Genomic DNA, 7,167 nt, shown 5'->3' on the forward strand with positions numbered 1-7,167 from the left:
CCACAGGATGGGATTGAGGAAAATTAGTGAAATTAAATGGAAATGAACTAAGGTTTATAAAATATTAGTAGTCCAAGAGTAGGTAAAATATACCTTAAAAAATAAAACTGTCAATGTAATACTACTTTAATAAATAAAAAATTTAAAACTTTCCATATGTGAAAGACAGGACTACTGAGATTGAAAGGAGATACTCTCTTGCAGGAAAAATTACAACAGAAGGATTTATATTAAGACATATCCTAGAAAAGTTATTGGACTTTAAAGGTATTTATACATATTTTTGACTCTGGTAGCAAGATCAAATTACCTTGGGGATAAAAGAAGACTGGTCTTAGGTTTTGCCCCAACAATACTCTTAGTAGGTAAAAAACATATTTGAATAATGTCTGCAGTATATGACCAAATAATTTTATACTCACACTACTGTCAAGTCAAAAATCAGAAAGCAAAATTTTGAATATGAAAAGCAAAAAATTTTAAGTCTCTTATGTAAGACTTTGGTTCCCTATCAGTTGTGTGTTTTAGTGCAAATAGGCACAAAATAATGTAATTAATAAAATAAATGTAATTGATATATATTGAATTCTATACACTGAAAGCAGAGAACATACTTGGTCAAGTATCTTTGCAAAAATCACAAAAGTTGACCAAATACAAGGTCACAAAGAAAACATCAAAAATATTCTCAAAATTAGAATGAGTACAGAATACTTCTCTTCACAACGTAATTCATTTAGAAATGGGTAATAAAACTAGAAGAAAAAATTGTGCCATAAGGAACTGTTAAAATAATCTTTCTTATGCAACTTTCTCATTAGGTTTAGGTTTGAATAATATTTTTAAATGAAAATAATTAAACTACTACATACCACAACCTACAGGATAAAGTTAAAGAAGAATTCTGGGGAAATTTCAAAGGTTTAATATTTATATTAAGATAACAGAAGAAGGGGCTGGGGATGTAGCTCAGTTGGTAGAGTGCTTGCCTCACAAGCACAAAGCCCTGGGTTCAATCCCCGGTACCCCCCCCAAAAAAAAGATAACAGAAGAAAATAAAGCACCTTGTGTAGTTTTTTTAAGTAAAAATTTAACAAAAAATATAAATTATGTAGAAAACAACTTCAAAATGCTAAAGAGAAAAATGTTTAAAGCCAGTTTTAATAAATTAATAAATGCACACCTGATAGAAATACAAATTATAACTGAAAACCAAAGATCATTTAACAAAAGATGGTCTGTGTTGTACATTTTTTATTGGTAGGACAACTTGTTAAAGTAACAAATATGAAAACACATTTCGCTTTTGTTGGAAAGGAAGTACTATGTTAGGAAAGAGCTAAGAAAAACTGCAAATAAACCACCTGTGGAAATTCAGTATATGATACAGTCCACGGCAATGTGACAGACAGGGGTGCTCTTTATCCACTTGTGTGTGTATGTTTGTACAAGCATCAGAAACCAAAGGCATGAACCCCAGAAGCAAAGTCTGACAGGTTTACCCTGTGAAACATGCTGGATCACAATCACAGACTACCCAGGATGGGGAGGTGGTCTGGGTACAGGTCTGCTGTTTTCTTGATATGGGATTTCCTTACCAAGTAGTGGGTAATCATACAAAAGTTTGAGTTTCTCTTAAGATAAACACCCAGGATTACTAGAACCAGAAAGCATGTGTTCATTGTTTTACAGGTGCAGCTGAGCAGTGCTACAAAAACAACAGAAAGTTTCTTCATTTTAATCTGGTTATTCGCCCAAACCTCTAATCAAGAAAAAATTCAGTTAATGGAGCTTATTAAATTACTATAAAACATTCCTTCATCTATAAAACATTTCTTTCTTCCTAAAATTAAAAATTTTAAATAAAATGTCTTTTGATAAGCAGCTCCACCACCAGTCTCTGGTATCGAATATTGAATATTGTTTAATGCTGCCGTTTCTGGGAATTTCATAAGGGTTAGACCAAAACCAATTCCAAGAGTTTCTGCACACTCATAAGATTCTTCTTTTCATGAAGAGTCACCCTCTTTAGATGCACTGTGAGGTATCAGAGGGTTTCCAAGTGAGCAGGTGACAGGAGTTTCAGTAGCTCAAGAAGGGTTTCCAATTTCTCATCAGGATCCATAATTTTGGCAGACTCTATGAACTTAGGGTAGGCATCATATGCAATGAGTGGAATTGGCAAATCCTTAAAGTACAGTTTAAGTGCACCAGTGATAATGCTGCTATCTTCAAATGCATTCACAGAAATATCTGCTTTCTCGCCATCTCTGTCAAATGTCATTGGACATCTTCAATAGGTCACTAAATCCTGATACTCTGTACAGTTCTTCAGAATTGAGAACTCTAGACTCCATCTTCTGATGTACTTGTCCACAACCATTGATCACTTAATGAAGTGGGCTTCCAGCAATGTCCTAAGATCACAGTTCTACACCTTCTTCGCATGCTTTAAGTCTTGCTAACAGTCATTTGGGACCATCTTGGATCACTGCTTATGAACATTCAAACCACAATCCGCACGTTTCACTCCCTGAGCAATGAGGACCTACATGAAGTTGACACAGTATTCACACCAATGTGATCCTCAGAATGTATGGACCTTGAAATTGTGACCCTTTTCATAGTTTGGAATTTGCTCATTTTCATTCAGAGCTGCTCTTCTAACAAGTGATGTCAAACTTTTCTCTGATACCCCATCCTGGTATGCAGCAACTCTCTCATCATTTGTCTCTTTCAGCACTTCTATATGTTTTTTGTTTGCTGAATCTCTGTTTAAGATTGTGTATCCTATGTGCTCATAAATTGGATTCATCGTCATCTTGACAATGTATTCTACTGCCTTGGTTTCAATATAGAAAGTAATCAAGCTAACCATCAGTCACTGGATCATGGATGGACTCAATGTGTTTCTACCCAAAAAAGTATTTGCCATTGTAGTAGAGTCTTAAGTTTCTGGTTTCACTTCCATATCTCAAAACCAGAGTGTAGGTTCCTGGTTGCAACTGACTTTCCAGAATGAGGTAGCTCCCTTCAGCTACACTGAAGAGCTGACCAAGCTGCCTCTTTGGAGAGGATGCCATGAAATTCTCTTCCATAATACTTTGGTCTGCTTTCTACCTCACATGTACAGGTAATCCATCCTTCGCGAATGAGGAGCTTCCTGTTGCAGCTGATTAGATAAGATTTCCAAACAGGAGGTATATGTTCATCTGTATTAAACACAGTCAGGGTCATTGCAAAGGCTCTCGCTGCCTGCTGGCCTCCTCCCGCCAGTCCACGCGCTCCTCCTCGGCGGGCCAGAGGTCACTGCATGGACCTCCAGAGAGCAGGTCGCCGAGGGGCGTGGTAGGAGAAGCTGTAGGCCTGGACGCTGGGGGCCGCTGCAAGAAAAAGGGACGCTTTATTGTTGGGCGCACCTGGACGCAGGGAGCCTCGCTACTCTTGACAAGCCTGCACTTGTGACTGCCAACTGACGACTATGTGCGGCGAGCTCGCTGGCTGTGATACCTGCGAGGAGAACCGCACTCTGTATCTGCGGCCTGGCCACACCCTCTTCTTAAACAGGAAGATTTAAAGAAAAATTCAAACTCTTCCCCAAACAAAACCATTAATGGAAAGTGAAGCCAATAAAAACACAGAATTTTAAAAAACTAGATAAACTATTACTAAAACTTATAAGAAAAACCAAGACATTCCATGTATAATCGTAGTAGGCTCCGTTAGTGAGATTAACCCTTCCATTGGAAACAATGAAAATGTATATTAAAAAATTAAATAAAATTCTTCTTGAAGGCATTGAAAAGCTGACAAGGTAACAAGGTAATCAAGGTAACCAAGGGACTAGCTTTTCCTTGATCACGTTTTTTGATCAGGTTCTGATGAGTTGGTTGCAGTTTTAGTAGACTCAGGATGAAGAAGACAAAAGTTAATGGCCAGAAGTAATTAAGGTGGGCAGGGGTTCTCATAAGAAGCTACACCCCCCATTAAGCTGGAATTTCTCAAAGGACCTCCTGAAAGTACCTTGCTCTCAGGGTATTAACCAGAGGTAAATCTGCTCCCTTCCCCATCCTAGAAGAACACAGTGAGAATTACCTTGACACTATACAAAGCAAGGAAAGGAAGAGCAAACTCTAATCATTTATGTAGGCAGACACTTTCATCCTAGGCTGCAGGGATATTGTACAAAAGATTTTTCAAAGGCAGGAAACAACATAGTCAAAGATTACTGAATGCTGGAAAGTAAGTCATCAATAATTAATGCTAGCAAAATTAAACAGGAGAGTCAAACAACTGCAGCTATTTGAGCTTCCAGACACAGACTATAAACATGTATGATAATTTTGTTTAAATAATTTAAAAATGAGTTTTAACAGTATGGAGATTCCTTAGAAAACTTGGAGTGGAACCACCATTTGTCCCAGCTATCCCACTCCTCAGTCTACACCCAAAGGACTTAAAATCAGTATACTATAGGGACACAGCCACATCAAGGTTTATGGCAGCTCAATTCACAATAGCTAAACTATGGAACCAATCTAGATGCCCTTCAATAAATGAATGGATAAAGAAACTGTGGTATATATACACAATGTAATATTACTCTGCCTTAAAGAATGAAATTACAGCATTTGCAAGTAAATGAATGGAACTAGAGAATATCATGCTAAGCAAAATAAGCCAATCCCCCACAGAAAGCAAAGGTCAAATGTTTTCTCTAATATGTGAATGCTGATCCATAATGTAGGGGGGGCAAGGGGAGAATGGAGGAACTTTGGATTGGGCAGAGGGGAATGAGGCCAAGGGAGGGAGTATGGGTGTAGAATAGATGGTGAAACTAAATGGACATTATTATCCTATGTACATGTATGATTGCACAAATGGTGTGACTCTGCATCATGTACAACCAGAGAAATGAGAAGTTGTGCTTCATTTATGTACAATGAGTCAAAATGCATTCTGCTGTCATGTATAACTAATAAGAACAAATACAAATGAGCTTTAAAATATCTTCCAGAAATAGGAAAAAGTAATAAGCTGTCATGATGGTTTTTTAAAAAAATCAAACAGAACTTTTAGATATGAAAAATTCAGTAATAGTAATTAAGGATCAAGGTTGGGGTTGTAACTCAGTGGTAGAGCACTTGCCTAACATGTGTGAGGCACTGGGTTTGATTCTCAGTGCTGCATATAAATAAATAAAATAAAGGTCCACTGACATCTTAAAAAAATCAAACAAAAAGAAATGGAGGAGTCAGTGGATGAGTGTGGCAGAAAATTAGACATAGTGGGAGAGAGGATTAAAAAACTGTAGATAGGCAATCCAAGATGGTGGACTAGAGGGTGAGTGCATCTCCTGTCGCTCCAGAACCCAGGATTCAAGAAGGGGAGGCATTGAGAGACTCAGACTAACATAGAGTCACGGAATGAGTCTCCCCCACTGGGTGAAGTTTGGCCCGGGCAGCAGGCCCCGACAGGGGTGGCTTCTCAGAGAAGGGCAGGGCAGCTAGAGTCTTCCCATGCAGCCCTGTTCCCTCCAGCAGCGGCCTCCCACATGGCCAGCAGCCAGCTCCTCAGAGCAGGCCACCCAGTGAGAACCTTTCTGCACAGAGCCAGCTCCAACTCCCAGAGCCAGCGGTGAGCTCTGGCCTGCAGGCAGCCTCTGGGACCAGGGCAGGGCAGCCAGAGACTTCTCCAAGCAGCCCTGCTCCCTCCGGCAGCAGGCTTCTTCCATGGCTAGCTTCTCAGAGAAGACAGTCCAGTGAGAGCCTTTCCTCACACAACCAGTTCCAAGCCCTAGAACCAGTAGCTGGCTAGGGGCACATTTCCTCAGAAGCACTGCATTATCAAGTCCTCCAAGAATTCAGACTACTGAAGGCTGGGAGGTGATATACTGGAAATCTACAGGGACACTATAAGCCAATAGAGGAAAACTGCAATATCTCAGAGTCCCACTGATATCTGAACAATATGAGAAAACAAGGGAAGAAAATGTCCCAAACAAACCTAGATACTATATAATAAAACCCAATGACAGCACAGCAGAAGAATTGTCAGAAAGGAAGTTCAGAATGTACATAATTAAAACAGTCAGGGAAGCAAACAAGGAGATGAAAGAGCAAATGCAGGCATTGAAAGAGGAGATTAAAGAGCAAATGCAAGCATTAAATGATCACACCAATCAACAGTTAAAAGAGCAAATACAAGAAGCAAGAGATCATTTCAATAAGGAGTTATAGATACTGAAAAAAAAAAACAAACAGAAATCCTTGAAATGAAGGAAACAATAAACCAAGTTAAAAACTCCATAGAAAGCATAACCAATAGGATAGAACACCTGGAAGACAGAACCTCACACATTGAAGACAAAATATTTAACCTTGAAAACAAAGTTGAACAGAGAAGATGGAAAGAAATCATGAACAGAATCTACAAGAATTATGGGATATCATGAAAAGGCCAAATTTAAGAATTATTGGGATTGAGGAAGGCTCAGAGAAACAAACCAAAGGAATGAACAATCTATTCAATGAAATAATATCAGAAATTTTCCCAAATCTGAAGAATGAAGTGGAAAATCAAGTAAAAAGGCTTATAGGTCTCCAAATATACAAAACTACACCAGACCCACACCAAGGCACATTATTATGAAAATACCTAACATACAAAATAAAGACAGAATTCTAAAGACCACGAGAGAAAATAATGAAATTACATTCAAGGGGAAACCAATAAGAATATCAGCAGATTTTTCAATCCAGAACCTAAAAGCTAGAAGGGCGTGGAACAGCATTTACCAAGCCCTGAAACAAAACAGATGCCAACCAAGAATCTTGTACCCAGCAAAACTTACTTTCAGATTTGATGATGAAATAAGATCCTTCCATGATAAACAAAAGCTAAAGAAATTTACAAAAAGAAAGCCAACATTACAGAACATTCTCAGCAAAATATTCCATGAGGAAGAGATGAAAAAAAAATGCAACTCAGCAAAAGGAGGAACTAGCCTAAATGAATAGCCAAATGAAGGAGAAACCAAATCATGTCAAAAAACAAAAATGACTCAAATGACTGGGAATATGAATCATATCACAATAATAACCCTGAATGTTAATGGCCTGAACTCATCAATCAAAAGACATAAACTGGCAGATTGGATTAAAAAGA

General features: G+C 38.3%; 1 pseudogene; it reads right to left on the minus strand.

Moving 5' to 3' along the window:
- Window positions 1-1,858: 1,858 nt before the first annotated feature.
- Window positions 1,859-2,821, minus strand: LOC124965776 (N-chimaerin-like; annotated as a pseudogene).
- Window positions 2,822-7,167: the final 4,346 nt, after the last annotated feature.

Source organism: Sciurus carolinensis, chromosome 15 (genome assembly GCF_902686445.1).
Source record: "Sciurus carolinensis chromosome 15, mSciCar1.2, whole genome shotgun sequence".
Lineage (NCBI taxonomy): Eukaryota > Metazoa > Chordata > Mammalia > Rodentia > Sciuridae > Sciurus > Sciurus carolinensis.